The sequence below is a fragment of the Herpailurus yagouaroundi genome, unplaced genomic scaffold, assembly GCF_014898765.1.
Source record: "Herpailurus yagouaroundi ecotype Mexico unplaced genomic scaffold, PumYag 253, whole genome shotgun sequence".
Lineage (NCBI taxonomy): Eukaryota > Metazoa > Chordata > Mammalia > Carnivora > Felidae > Herpailurus > Herpailurus yagouaroundi.
In genome coordinates, this window is record NW_024412470.1 from 3,501,046 (window position 1) to 3,517,573 (window position 16,528).

The 16,528-nt window shown below is 39.2% G+C and overlaps 1 long non-coding RNA gene across 1 annotated transcript in view; it reads right to left on the minus strand.

The window, feature by feature from the left end:
• The window catches only part of LOC121020909 (uncharacterized), a 53,778-nt gene extending 40,202 nt beyond the window's left edge, over nt 1-13,576 (minus strand). The window contains exon 1 of the long non-coding RNA XR_005786356.1: nt 13,450-13,576. This is a non-coding gene — a long non-coding RNA (uncharacterized LOC121020909). The remainder of the gene's footprint in view (nt 1-13,449) is intronic.
• Nucleotides 13,577-16,528: the final 2,952 nt, after the last annotated feature.

Sequence of the window (16,528 nt, forward strand, 5' to 3'; positions counted from 1 at the left end):
ATGGGGAAAAAGCAGTGAGCCAAGGCTAGGTTGGGGTCAATTCTTGTGGATCTGTAAATCTCCTTCATGGATCGTTAGTGCTGAAAGGAGCCTCTGGAGGTCACTCAATATATCCCTCTTCTTCCCCTGGGTCACTTCAACACATGGTTTTCCTTCTGGATATGATAGATTTTCAAGAAGGAACATGATTTTTGCCTTCTTTTTTTTTTTTTTAATCTCTGAAATTCTCCATTTAATTCTTATTTTGAGTACTGATATACTCTACTAATCAGGTCAATAAGCCAAAACTTTCAGGGAATGAAGTAATCAGCTTTGGCTACCGTACAGACCATGGTTTAGTGTTAAACATCCATCCAACTGTCTTAGAGATATTCAGAAGAGCGGAAGGGTATGCACAAAGCATTGATATCCATTGACCCGTCCTGGGAAAGCAACCTGTATCCACAAATTTATTCGGCAAATATTGATTGAGGTCCTGTGATATGCCACGCCCTTTCTAGGCACTGCTTCTAATGGCTGAGAATGAAAAACAGATAAAAACCTTCACTCTGCCAAATTTACATATCCTGGTGGATGGAGAGAAAACACCATCTCTAAGAATATAATGGTCTTAACTATCAGCATGTCAGCTAATGTTGAATGCTACTATATCAGAATCATTTCATTTTAGCCTCACAACAACTTATTTAGGAGGTAACATTTTCTAAATGAAAAAAAAAAAAACCTGTAAGTTTAAAGACTATGAATAACTTGTCCAAGGTTGTACAAAGGTGAAAGAGGTCTATCTAGCTCATTACCACTAGACTGAATATACAAACATCATTGATCTAGAGAGTCCCCCGGTTTTGACCATTAGTTCTCTTGAAAGTAATCCCAAAGAAATCCTTCTTAGAATTATCATAATTTTATAGTTTGCTTAGTGCAGCTTTGACTGAAAAGCTGTATGTTAGGAGCTAAGCTAGGGGTTGAAAAGGCAGTAAGGTGTGGCCCCTGGCTGCATGAAACTTTTATTACAAGAAGAGATATGGGCAGTATGATGGTATAAATGCTATGAGAGAGGTGTGAACAAAATGCTAACAGAGCATAAAATAGCGAAAACTGAACCCATCTTGTAACATTCAAGGAGAGCTCCTCAAACATGACACTACCAGTGAAGTAGTGTGTGTGTGTGTGTGTGTGTGTGTGTGTGTGTGTGTATGTGATGAGGGAGAGAGTAACATGACAGTCAAGTCGACAGAATGGGAAACACCAGGAATAACCCAGAGATCTGGGACAATATGACATGTCTGAAGAACTTTGAGTAGCATCTTTTTTTTTCAAGTTTATTTATTTATTTGGAGAAAGAGAGAGAGAGCATGGGAGGGGCAGAGAGAGAGGGAGAGAGAATCCCTAGCAGGCTCCACACTGTCAGTACAGAACTCAATGTGGGGCTCAAACTCATGAACTGTGAGATCATGACCTGAGTCGAAATCAAGAGTCAGACACTTAGCCAACTGAGCCACCCAGGTGCCCCGTGAGTGGCATATTTTAAACCTAGACTAGGAAAAGGCCTCTATATGTGTTTTTACTCTTATTGTTTTTATTCAAACCTATCACTGTGTAGGTTTGTTCTGTTTTAATCTCTAAAATAAGATGGAAAAAATTGTAACATGATTCTAGAATACCTCCATTCTGTCCAGGCAAAAATTGTAGTTTCACTGGAGAAGACTAAAATTGATTATTTCATTATCCATTGATGCCTTCGATGTCACTGAATGACTCCCAAGGCCAGAGTTAGAGTCAGATTCCATTGTATATCAAAAATGAATAACTTTCCATAGCAGAATTTTTACATGCAGAATGACATTCCTTCAAGCTAATTTGTGCAGAGACACCTTCGTGCTGCTGTAGAAGAAATAAAGAGATGTCTATTTTTGAAGTAATTATTTTGTAGCACCAGATGCCGATGTTTTCTGTTCAAATTCGTGAAGCCACAGGCTGAGATCCACAGGCATGCTCTGCCACACTGTATATGTTTTCAATCAGTTCTACAAGGTTGTTATTTTTTTTTCAATGTCAAAACTTAACCCACACACGGTCTCATGAGGCATGGAGATGCCTAAGCCACAATGCTGGGTTGTAGGACCTAATATCCGTGTAATGATGGGATTGGCTGCAGGGCACATTTGGAAATAATCTTCAGCCTTTGGGATTGAGACTGAGGGCAGGAAATAATAAAACTGTGTGAAGCTACACTGCCTCCTCCTTCTGCTCCCAGCATTCTGCATTTTGAGTAGAGAATATCAACATTCCACCAGACTCAAGAAAACGTTAAGACTTGCCGAAAGATAGCAAAGTACAGAGCTGAGCAGAGAGAGTGAGCACCTTGAAGAATGGAGTAGAGCCAAGAGAAGGGCATTTGGCAGCAGTGGAACAGGGAAAGACAGGCTGCAACTGAAATGCAGATGTTGGAGGTCTCCAAACATCTCATGAAACAAACAGACGAAGGGAAATGCTTTTCTAAGTAGCATGCACTTAACCCTAGGCCACTCGATGACACATGATTTTTATTGAGCCAAGGAACTCTGTAACGTTTGTCAAAGGGCTGGACATTGTGATGAATATGAATAACATCTGTAGTTCTGCTAAGTGGGGTGAAAGGGATGAGCCTGACCCATCTTCTGGCATTGGCTTTGGAAACTGACTCCTGGTAGGGCGTTTTCAAGAGCGTGAAGAGCCCAGTGGGTCAAGGGCCATTTTCTGAAGTAATTGGCCACCTTGTTCTGAACTATCATAACAAACCATAGGTAGAAAAGAAAGAGATCAGGAGCCTTGTTCAGATTTTACCATGTCTACCCAAGGCCTTCAAGATCTCCCTTTTATATGTGTTAGTACAGATTCTGAGATATCATAGCCACTGATTTGTACTGTTATCTAGTACTTACTAAATTCTTCTGGTTAGTGCTTTCAGACAGAATATGTTTGATAGCTATTGGTTTAGAGGAGACATGTAGTAGACAGACTTACACATAGATATTTTCCCTCAAGACCTTTTTATTTGTGGGTCTCCAGATATTGAAAATACTTACCAGTAGCAAACTGTTGGGATGAGAAGGTCCATTCTTATCCAGCAGTACAAGTGGAATGGAAGAAAGGAAAGGGAATAATGGAGAAGAGAGAGAGCTAAGGAGCAACTGAAGGTATAAAGCCAGAGGGAAGTCCCTCTTTACAAAGTATCACTTAGGCGCCCAAGTTAGGATCAGTCTAATTACTGGTCCTGTGTTAAAATAGTAGAGTCTATGCCATAAAAGCCCCTGGTTTATGTCTGATAATAACCAATTGCTTTGCAGAGAATGCCCACATTGGTCCCTTTATCCCCAGCCTATCCACATCACTGATGGTTAATGTTCTTGCAAAGAAGTACAAACATATCAAAAAGTTGTTGCTGAGTCTAGCAAATTAGCAATCATGCTTCTGTTTTCTCTTTTACTCCCAAAGTCATTCTGAGGCATTTAAAACAAATCAGAGGATGGTTTTGATGTACTATAGTGAAGGAGTCTCTCACACAGTTGGCAAAGAGTCACCTCCAAATTCCACCTGGGTGGAGCTTTATAGGAGTTTTTAATTTTGTTTGAAACTCAAAAGAGAATTTATAATTTGAATGTTACAAACACCTAAGAAACCACTTTCTTTACAGTTATTGCCATCACGTTTTTAGCTGGTGTGCAATTTCACACAACTGAAAAGTTTGTGTTTCTCAGAGATTTGTAATTTTTACTTTTAATTTTACTTGGGTAGAAAACTTTAGGTATTAGTAAATTATAATCCCAATGTTACTAGTATCTCTCTATTAATATAAATATAGCTTCTAAAAGCTACCTCTCTTTCACTTTATAGAGGAAGTATGACTGAGGAAAGAGCTTGAGTTCTGCAGCCAAATCTGAGGCTGAAGACGGGTGCTATCATTTCCAGCTTATTTAACTGACTGCAGTTTCTTAATCTCTTTGATCCCCAGTCTTTTCACCTTTAAATTGGGATATATAACACCCACAGGGTTGTTGTGAGGAATAAATAAGATAAAATATGTAAAGCATCTATAAAAAAGTAGATACTCCTATTTTTTTTTCTTTACTGCTTATTAATAACTCCCTTCCTTCAGGTGTCCTCCCAGGAACATAACAGGTGTACATCCCCAGTCCAACCCCTGTTGAACAACAACCCTAGAGACAAGTTTTCTTATCTATACCCTAGAGGTGCACTGCCATCACAATTATCTCAGTTAAAGCTGTATTCATCTTATGTTTGACTTACCACTCTCTAAATGGTTTTCCTTGTCTTAGTTTGTCCACCATATAATTCATCTCTTTATCAATATTGAGCTTTCTCAAACACAATATTTATCATGTCACTCTCTTTCTCAAAGACATTCAATTATTCCTCATTTCATACAGTATCAAAATTAAATGTTGATTTCTTTTTTTTAAGTTTTATTTATTTATTTTTGAGAGAAGGAGAGGGAGAGAGCACACAAGCAGGGAGGGGCAGAGAGAGAGACAGAGACAGAAAGACAGAGAGACAGAATTCAAAGCAGACTCCAGGCTCTGAGGTATCAGCACAGAACCCAACACAAGACTTGAACGCACGCATTGTGAGATCATGACCTGAGCCAAGGTCAGACACTCAACCAACTGAACCACTCAGGCATCCCAGTGTTGATTTCTGATTCCAACACTGATGGAGTTGGAGTAACTGGTGCCAACTAACCCTCCTGCTTTCCATAGCTAGAAAACTGGACCAAATATGTGAAACAACAGTTTTAAGAGATAGAGAAGTCATCAGCATAAGCATGTATTGTCTAAGAGAAGTGAACAAAGAATATGCGCCTTTCTGTTATCCCAGAGTTTCTTTTCTGGAGACATTTACTAGGTCCTGGCATAAAAGGGGGAACCCAAATAGATCACTGTGAGCCTCCTGAGTTGAGAGGACAAAGATTAGTTCAGAGAAGCTGAAGCCACTGGAGTTTGTGGAGCAGAGTATCAGGAGTTAGCCAAGCAGAGATAGAACCCTTGAAATCCACACAGGGGCCTTTCAATGTTTGAATACCAAGCTAGAATGTCATGCACAGAATGAGACTCCATGAGTCCTGGCAAACATCAACTACTAAAGAAAGAGAAGCTGTTGGGAAGCTGGGCAACATCTAAAAGGGGCATGGTGTTGGGAAATGATTATGTTCTAACCAACCACAGGAGAGGTATTTTGTTGGACACTGACAGCATTTGGTAGGAACTCTGGAAAGATCATGCCTCAGTGTAAGCCAAATTAGCTCTAGAGTAAATGCTCTACTGGACATACCCAAACAAAGCTTGAAAATATCCACTGAAAGCATAAACTGGCCTCCCCCAAGTGACTTAACTGCCTGTCAAAATAAAATTCAATACTCTTTAGAGGAAGAAAATGAAATCCAAACTCTCAACCACACAAAAAATCAGTATATCTAGCACCTAATCAAAGATTACTAGACATTTGAAGAAACAAGAAAATATAACCCATAAACAGGAGAAACATCACCCAATAGAAACAGAACAAGATAAGAGGGAGAAAATAAAAATAGCAAATAAAAGCTTTAAAGCCAGTATTATAAATATGTTCAAGGGTTAAAAGGAAAGCACAAATAAAGAGAAAATAGGAATAAAAAAAGAATCTCTAGCATCAAAATAAACACCATTTAAAATTAAAAAATTCATTGTGTAGGCCTAAGAATAGATTAGATGCTGAAGAAGAATGACCAGTGAATTTGTAGATATGGCAGAAGAAACCAACTGAACTGAAAAAAGAGAGAAAGAAGACTTAAAAGAAATGAATGGGGCACCAGTGACCCATGGAACAATATCAAGCAGTCTATCATACAGTTTCAGAAACAGAGGACTGAAGGGAAAGATCTTTGAAAAAAAGAATGGCAAGAAATTTCCAAATTTGATGAAAGCAAGAAACCAGAGATGCAAGAATATCAATGTACCCAAAGCAGGATAAAAACCAGAGCAAACTATACCAAGGCATATCATAATCAAGTGACAAAAAACAAATATCAAGGAACAATTTATAAGATAGCTAGAGGAAAATGACATGTTACATTCCGGGTAACAAGGAGAAGAATAAACACATATTATTTGGACTAACTGAATCTGAGATCATTTGAGGTCAGTAGACACAGACTACAAGAAATGTTAAAGGATGGTTGCAGGCTGAAGGAAACAATTACAGATAGAACTCAGATTTCCACAAAGAAATGAAGAATGCTAGATAAGGCAAATGTAGATGAAATAGAATATTTCTTTTCTCATTTATTAGTTGCTAAAGAAGAGATTTGACCATTATCATTGACCACAATGATAATGTGTTGTTGAGGATTGAGATGTAGGCAGAAGTAGAAGCTATAATAAAAACACAAAAGGTGTGGCTCATGGCTACTGCACTGGACAGCACAGTTTACAAAAATCACGAAAACCAAACAAAGACAAACATACAAAAATCTATTAGGTAATAAGCCAAAAGGAGATAAAAGGGAATACCAAAAGTAATTCAAGTAGTCCCATAGGAGAGCAAATACAGAATGGAAAAAGAACAACAAACAGGGCAACAGAAAACACATAAAGCCATCATGCTGACAATTATTTAAATATAAATGGATTAAACACTCCATTAAAAGGCAGAGATTGTTGGACTCTTTAAAAAGTGAAAAATCAAGACCTGACTGAATTGGCTATATTCTTTTGGAAAAAAACTAGACATCAGAGAATGGAATATTGCCAGAGATAAGGAAGAACATTAAATAATAATAAAAGGGTCAATACGGAGGATGTGTAGAACACTGCACGCAAAACAGCAGAACATAACTTCTTATAGAAGCACATGGAACATTCACCAAAATAGACCATATGGTGTGCCATAAAATATGTCTCAATAAATTTAAAAGGATTGAAACCAGAGTATGTTTTTTGACCACAGTGGTATTAAATTAGAAATCAAAACCAGAAAGATATCTGGAAAATCCCTAGATATTTGGACGTTAAACTGCATACTTCTAAATCAATGTAGGACAAAGAAGAAATCAGAAAACAAACTGAAAAATACGTTAAACTGAATGAAAATGAGAATTCAAATATATTAAAATATATGGGATGATATTAAAGTAGTGTTTAGAACAATGATTCTCAAACTTCTTCTCAAGATTCCTTTGCACTCTTAAAAAAGTACTGACAGTTATAGCAAGTTTTGTTTGTGTGCATTATATCTATCAATGCTTGCCTCATAAGAAATTAAAACTGAGAATTTTTTAAAGATATTTATTACTTGTAAAATAAAATAATAAATCTGTTGCCTACTAACATAACTGAAATGCTTTTATAAAAATAACCATATCTTGCAAAAATTAATGAGAATGGCATTATTTTCCTTCTTACAAATTTCTTTAATGTCTTGTTTATTCAAAGACATCAGTTCCCACATCTGCTTCTGCATTCAATCTGTTGCCATAGGCCACTTTAATTGAAGTATATAAAGAAAATCCAGCCTCACAAAGACTTGCAGTTAGGAAAGGAAAGGCTATTTTAATAGCTTTTACAGATAATTGTGGATATTTTTCTTTGACAGTATGCCAGAACTTGAAAAGTGACAGCTTGAACTTTTCTTACACTAACTGCATTAAAAACCATTATGTGGATTTTAATCAAAGTGCCGCTTTGCACTTTGAATGGATATTTTACCCCTACATAATTTTCTTAAATTATACATTGGTCAGTTGGAAATTGTTGCTACACTGAATTAAGCAGCTATTCTGAATGTTGATGCGTCATATTATATGCTATCAAAGATTCCGTTTGTCAATATCACTACCAATGTCATCACAAGAGAGAAGTTTGAAGCCCTGCATGACAGATAAAAGTGTCCAAAATTCTAAGTTTCAGTTGCAAATTCAAATGTTTTCACTGGCAACAACAACAACAACAAAAATAGCAGTTGATTTTTTTTTTTAATTTAAATTCAAATTAGTTAACATACAGTGTGGTCTTGACTTCAGGAGTAGAACCCAGTGATTCATCTCTTACATATAACACCCAGTGCTCCTCCCAAAAAGTGCCCTCCTTAATGCTCATCACCCGCCCAGCCCACCCCCCCATCACCTCCCTCCATCAAAACTCAGTTTGTTCTCTGTATTGAAGAGTCTCTTATGGTTTGCCTCCCTCTGTTTTTATTTTATTTTTCCTTCCCTTCCCCTATGTTCATCTGTTGTGTTTCTCAAATTCCACATTTGAGTGAAATCATATGATAAATCTGTCTTTCTCTGACTGACTTATTTCATTTAGCATAAAACCCTCTAGATCCATCCATATTGTTGCAAATGGCAAGATTTCATTCTTTATCATCCCTGAGTGTTGTATATATACACCACATCTTCTTTATCCATTGATCAGTCGGTGGATGTTTGGACTCTTTCCATAATTTAGCTATTGTTCATAGCAGTTCTATGAACATTGGGGTACATGTGCTCCTTCAAATCAGCATCTTTGTATCCTTTGGATACATACGTACTAGGGCAATTGTTGAATAGCAGTTGATTTCTTGAAGTTACAGGTCCTCTCCATTAATTTTGAGATAATGACTGCCAATTATGCACATTTTTTCTCAGTCATTTTTCTCCAAGTGAAACTGGTGTTCTCTGAAAAAAAGCAGCTAGTTCAGCTCGCAACTAAAACCATTGCCCAAGTGCTTTGCCTTGAGATGGCCATCCTACTTCAATATGCAGCAACAGTGTTTTTATGCATGCGTTCTGTCGCACCTCAAAGAATATTAAAAAGATTTGAACCACACACTAAGAGAACAAGCAACCCAGTTTCGAAAGGACAAAAAAATTGAACTGACATCTCACTTAAGAAGATATACAGATGGCCAATAGAGCCTATTAAACATGTTCAGCATTGTATGTCATCAGAGAAATGCAAACCAAAACAACGTGAGATACCATTGCCCACTACTAGAATGGCTAATTGTCCAAAGTTGGCAAAAATATGGAACAGAAACTGATGTGTGGTTTATTGTTGATGGGGATGAAATTGTTACAGCCACTTCACAGACAGTTTGACAAGTGTCTTACAAAGCTGAACAATTTTATCATATGATCCAGCAATCACATTTCTAGCTATTTACCCAACTGATTTAAAAACTTATGTCTAACATCCCCAAAGGCAATAGAATTAAAAGCAAAAGTGAATTACTGGGACCTTATGAAGATAAAAAGCTTCTGCACAGCAAAGGAAACAACCAACAAAACTAAAAGGCAACCAACGGAATGGGAAAAGATATTTGCAAATGACATATCGTACAAAGGGCTAGTATCCAAAATCTATAAAGAGCTCACCAAACTCCACACCCGAAAAACAAGTAACCCAGTGAAGAAATGGGCAGAAAACATGAATAGACACTTCTCTAAAGAAGACATCCAGATGGCCAACAGGCACATGAAAAGATGTTCAGCGTCGCTCCTTATCAGGGAAATACAAATCAAAACCACACTCAGGTATCACCTCACGCCAGTCAGAGTGGCCAAAATGAACAAATCAGGAGACTATAGATGCTGGAGAGGCTGTGGAGAAACGGGAACCCTCTTGCACTGTTGGTGGGAATGCAAATTGGTGCAGCCGCTCTGGAAAGCAGTGTGGAGGTTCCTCAGAAAATTAAAAATAGACCTACCCTATGACCCAGCAATAGCACTGCTAGGAATTTATCCAAGGGACACAGGAGTACTGATGCATAGGGGCACTTGTACCCCAATGTTTATAGCAGCACTCTCAACAATAGCCAAATTATGGAAAGAGCCTAAATGTCCATCAACTGATGAATGGATAAAGAAATTGTGGTTTATATACACTATGGAATACTACGTGGCAATGAGAAAAAATGAAATATGGCCTTTTGTAGCAACGTGGATGGAACTGGAGAGTGTGATGCTAAGTGAAATAAGCCATACAGAGAAAGACAGACAGCATATGGTTTCACTCTTATGTGGATCCTGAGAAACTTAACAGAAACCCATGGGGGAGGGGAAGGAAAAAAAAAAAAGAGGTTAGAGTGGGAGAGAGCCAAAGCATAAGAAACTGTTAAAAACTGAGAACAAACTGAGGGTTGATGGGGGGTGGGAGGGAGGAGAGGGTGGGTGATGGGTATTGAGGAGGGCACCTTTTGGGATGAGCACTGGGTGTTGTATGGAAACCAATTTGACAATAAATTTCATATATTAAAAAAATAAAAAAATAAAAAAAAACTTATGTCTACACAAAAACCTGACTGTCAGTGTTTATTATAGCCTTATTTGTAATCACCCAAACCTGGAAGGAACCAAAATATCCTTCGATGGGTGAATGAATAAACAAACCTTGGGACATTATATGATCATCTCAGTAGATACAGAAAAAGATGTATGACAAAATACAAAACAAATTCATGTTAAAAATCCCTTGCAGCAAATTAGAATAGAGGTAAAACCCACATCTAACATTTACTAGTGAACGATTGAATGTTTCAATCTAAGATCAAGAGCAAGTCAAGGATGTCTGCCGTCACTGACTTCACCTCAACATTGTCCTTGACAATGTAATGGTGCAAGTAAAAAGGAGTAACAAGTATCCATATTGAAAAAGAATAAGTAAAACTGTCTTCATTTTAAGAAGGCATGGATGTACACATATAAAATCTGCAGGTATTCACAAAAAAACTACTGAAATTTATACTGTCACAGAATACAAGGTGCACATGCAAAAATCCCGAGTATTCCTGTTTTCATTCTTTTCCTCAGTAACTGAATTTCTACAAAACTTCGAGTACACATGAGCCACAGCCAAAACCACTTCTGTGTACCATGCTGGTTGCCATTATTCTCTGCGTGTGATTTGTACTCATGCATGTCCCGCCTCCCTCCTCCAGGACCTGAGCCCTCATTCGCCCAGCCGGTGGGTCTCTCTCTCTCTCTCTCTCTCTCTCTCTCTCTCTCTTATTTATTTATTCATTTATTTACTTTTCTGGTGGGTCTCTTAACTCTCAGCCAGTTTCCCTCTGGGACTTCTTTTGGCTGAAGAAGCTTGCCTTGCCCAAGGTCAGGCCCCTTTCTGGAGACAACCTGGCCCAGAGAGTGGGTTGATTTGCAAGCATAACGCTCTGGTACTGTCTCTCATCCCCAGTATGAGACAACCTTGCATGGCCATCTCAGCTCCAGAGCTCCCCACGCTACTACTAATTGGCTGAAACCTGTATTGCAACTCATGTCAATTCATCCTCTCCCTCTGTCCCGTTCAGATCCTGCTTTCTACTCTTCTACAAAGGTGGTGTTCTCCAGGGCTCTCTCTGGTAAACTTCCTGCCCACATCTCAGATTCTGTCTTCCAGGTAATCCAATCTAGACTGCAAGCCAGTTGAAGGCAAAGAATACTAATTATTTCGCTTCCAGACCCCTTAAAGTTCACAATAAGCCCCCCAACGGACACTTAGTATCGCTGAGAGTCCTGAGCAGAGTGTGTGTCCACTGGATGTGCCCTGGGCCAGGAGTTACGCCAAAGGTAGTGCTTGAGGAGATACCATAAAGCTGGTTCCCCCTGATCCCTGCCCCACACACACACACACACAGGATGTAATGCCCTAGACAAACGCATGTGCTGCACTTTTGGCGAAGTTGTTCGTGACCTGAGTTTATTTTTATGGGTCTTCCCATACCTTTACAGCCAGTGCAAACCAAGGGAGAGTGGAGAGGATGGGAATTTTCAGCAGAATTTTAAGACAGTTCACTCTTGCCAGTTCATTTTTTTCTCTCCCACTACACTATTAAACTAGTTTGCTTTCTTCATGTTTTCGTTGTACTGACACTTATATGTCTTTCACTTTTATGGAGACTTTGTGGCATCAAATAGACTGTAAGAGTTTTGTGGGATTTTTAGCATTCTTTCATACGCACGCGTGCTCATGTTTGGTTTCACACACAGGGGGCACTTCCCGAGTGCTGTATTTCAATATGTATTTTCCAAGTTGGCGCGTGAATCATGAATGTCACGGGAGTTTGGGGATTCCACAGGGCCTCTTTAGGAGTGAACCTCACTCTGTCCAACCAGAAAGATGTGCTTGTTTCTTCACTGGGTATAGCATGCTCTTTCTCTCCTACTGAAAATTGGGACTATGGCCTCCCAAAGCAAACAGTAGCAACCTGCTTAATGTCCCAAAGAAAAACATATTCCTACAGATGAGAAAGGCTTGCCCTGGATGCGAAGAGACCAGAAAGTGCAACTTTAATCCATAGATTTGATCAGTTATGATAGTTTTTGATTTTTAAAATGGTCTCCTATTAATTCCACCTGTATATGTGGACAGAGAGAATGAAATAATCCACTAGAAGGGGTAAAATGCATACCATTAAAGCCTGACGGTGAAATAACAGCTATTGTATTAACATCCTCGGTTGCTCAAGAGAACAGCAGAGAACACAATCATCAGCAACCAGATCCTTCACGTCCTGTGAGATGTTGACAGTCATCCGGTTGACCTTACTTCAGCTCTACCGAGAGGGACCACGAGTGACCTTACTTCAGCTATACCAAGAAGAACCACACTGGATCTTCTCAGTAGGTCAAAATGAGGACTTTATTGATCAAGGCCATTTATCAGTGGCACTAAACTAAACTAGGAAACAAGGCTAAAGTTCAGGCAACATTAATTCCATATAAATCAGCAAATAAGGGATTTTCTAACTAACGAAATCTTACATCACACTTAAGAAAGGAAAAAAAAAAAAAAAAAAAAAGCAAACTCCTGGCAAGTAAACTCACTTTTAATGTAATAAAGAGATTTGCTGGCTACCATTTACATTTGTGACTAATTAGTAATCACGCCATGGTGTCACAAGATCATCGTGCTTACCTCAGCAGTGTGGCAATACCTCTGAGCATCACCATGGTCTTAACCTCTTAAAGGATATACAAAGTAAACTGTGTTTTCTTACATTGGGATTTATCCCCTTTTAACTATCCCCAGAGTTACATCAGCCTCATTATTTGGAGGATTGGGCTCTTGCAGAGCATAAAACAACCATTGCTTTGGAGATTCGACAAGCGGTATTATTCTTGTGAACAATGGAAAGAACAGCAGCAGATACCCAGTGTGAGCCTTCACAAAGCTTTCCTTTCTTCTTGAAAATAACACCCCTCACCTCATTTTATGCTTGAAGGTCATTTGCTAAATCATGGGATGTGGATTTAATGATCCGGTTTCTTAAAATAAACATGGAGCGCATAACAAATAACATCCCGTGTACTTATGGAGAGGGGGGAAAAAAACCGACAAACAGACACACAAAAGTAATGAAAATGTCACCGTAGGGATATAAACTGATTGTAAAGAAAAAATGCGAGTCCAAATGTTCTATTACCTGACTCACCTGGAATCAAAACCATCGTTTCTGTAGCATGGTGGTCAAAGACGGCTTTATTTCAAACTTCACACATAACACATGAAAGGGCTGGTTATGAAACGGCCACAAGCCTGGAGCTGGCATGCTATCCGGTTGTGTAATGCAAGGAAAGGTAAGTGTGTGGGCACCTCCCCAGAGCGACTGCATAAAGAGTTCCTCCCCTGAGGCTAGACATCCCCATTGGCCCAGGGCCTTGCAAGACTCAGTGAGAACTTTCGCGGCATCCCGAACAACGCAAGACAATCTCTTTGGAAAAGCCAGTCGGGGTTGTCAACCTGTCTCTCCACACATAAGAAATTCCAAGAGGGCATTGTTGATAATGGGCTGTTGCCAGCAAGAGCTTTGCATAGCGACAGGGAAACCGCAAACCATACCAGCTTCAAGTTCAGAATCTCGAAAGCTTATCTAAAGCCCTTCCCCACTTAGTGAACTTTCAGAATCGAGCCGGAAAACCTGCATGACGAGACTTTCTTGGTGATAAATTTTAGTTCTCCCTGCTTCTTCTTCGTGCTAAATGTCTTCATTAGACCATCTCTCCTTAGAGCTTCTCATTTTTCTCTTTAGATTCATGACACCGTGAGGCTTGCCTTCAAAACAGTTATTGCATTTTGTATGGATAGACAGTGGTGTAGTCCTCCGACAAACCCTGCCTGCATGTAAAAACATAAGCTCCACGAGAGACAAGATCATAATTATTCCCATTCTTCCCCGTAGTCCAGCTCCCAGAAAAGTCCCAGGCAGAGAATGAACTCTCTAGTATGTTTGTGAAATAAATGGAAGTGATAAGAAAAGGATCTGCGTATGCACATTCATACATGCGTATATGCTCACGCAACATATATTTCAGAATCGGAAAGGGAAACCCAAGAAGACATTTTCCTCACAGATTCATATCACATCTAATAGAACAAGATCCACGGACTCCTTATTTCCACATAAGGGCACAATAAGCCTGTTTTCAAGAGCAGGCTCCATGGGAGCCAGAGGAGAGGTCTTTCGTAGAAAAAGAACTCACCATCGCCGTGTCTGGGCAGACCTCTCCACTGGGGATCACCCACTGTTACCTTGTTCTTTCTGCCCTGTGAGTGGAAAAGAAGCAAAAGGTGATGAAATTAGAAAATGCGAAGTTTTGATAAAAGAAAATGTTCTAATAACCCCTGAAGACTCCTGAAAAACTAAAATCCCAATTTCTTCCCTTTCTGCCTAGTCAGCAGAGTCCTCAAACAAGAACATGTCTCTCATAACAGCTGAACTTGGGCAAGTTCAAAGTGTGCAAAGTGTGTGTGCCTGTGTGCATGTGCACAGGGGTCATAGCAATCCTCATTCCCTGATACGGATGTCAGCCAGTGGAAGGTCCACTTTGCACTGGTTTACAGCCATCAGCCCTCCAGTCTCTAAGTTGGAGAACCAGCTGTTAGGCTGCCGATGCCCTCTTCTTTCACACGAGGACTGAGGAGGCTTGAGCCACGTGGGGAGAATGGACTGCCTGAACTTCACCTCATCCAGGTCTCTAGGAGTATGACTTTTTTCTTCTTTCACTGCAAGAGCCTAACTGGGAAGAAATGTTCACACTGACTTTTTTTTTTTTTCAAACCACCTCACCAAATGGCTTTATTTGTTAGGGAGTATGTGCATCTTCGTGTTTCCAGTTGCTATACATCTCAAGCCCTTTCTCGGTGTTGAGAGCTCAGAGAAGGCAGGAATGTGCTTTACCACGCACTTCTCTTCAACTCTTAAATCCAGGCGTGGGTGACCTTCACACTCAACTTAGCAGCAAATTTGTAAAATACACGCGCAAAAAGGGTTGGCTTGACATCTCAGAAGTCCAAGGAGCTTTCTCAGTAAAGCCTCATTTCTTAGAAATAGGAAAAGTTGCTCTTCCAATAGTAACATGCAGTGGCTCCAGAAAGAAAAAGGTGTTATTACAAGAAAATTGTTATTCACATTATTTACGACAACGGTGAGGGGAAACAAGAAACTCGAATCTTAGAGGGATTGAGCTTGGCGAGAATCTTCGATTTTAAAAACATTCTGTTTTGGCAAATGTGATCTTTCCGTGTCCATTTTTATATTTCTGAGAAGTAAATCATATCTTCCTAAAACAGTTAATCTCTCCTTCATTTAGAGAGATGAGCATTCAGGCTTTGTCCCCCCATTTTGGCCAGTTTTCTCAAACCAGTAACATACTGAAGGATACGAAAATGGAATGTTAATCCCTTTGAAACCTCTCCACTTCTCAGTTTTGATAGACGAATAGAATCGTATGGTGAGAGGAGGACTTTGATCTGTTACTTCAGTCTCCTCATTCTGATACCTAGAGATGTGAAGTGATTTGTCCAAGATCACACAGCAAGGAAATAGTGTGTATATTTCTAATCCAAGTCCCTTGCTCCTTCTATTAAGTCACTCTCCCCACCCCACATGCACTTAATAGCCAATTGTTACATGATAAATCAAACTAGACACGCAGACAACCAAAAATAGGTACAACTGTTAAAGTATTTGGTGATCCAAAGGGAAAGTTCCAGTGGCTGAAAGATGAACATGTATAGAGAATTGATTTCCCAACAGTGCAGAATACATCTTATTTAAATGTTTGTAATGCTTATGCATTTAATACTTATGCATTTTAATACTTATGCATTTAATACTTATTCATTTAATACTTGTGTTAGATATGTGTATTTTGTTAGCCTGTGTAGCCTTTAACTTTTGAGAACAGTGAAGAACTTGGTGTTATATAAACAGGTTGGAATTCTACAAAGAATTTTGGACAAAGGAATGAAACACAACATAGCAATAAAATGTTTATCTGCCATACTTTTTGCATTCAGCTCTCCACCCCATTCTGGTAGTGGCTCAGGCCTGGACAATCACAGCAGCATCTTGGTTAGTTCTTCCGTGTCTGCTGTTTCCTTTCTGGAACATCTCCTGGCCACAACTGAACTTGATGATGTTATTAAAATGCCATTCTGATGTCACTCCTCTGATTGAATCAGAACCAAGCTCACTACTGGTAAACTAAAATTTAACTTCTTGCCTGAGA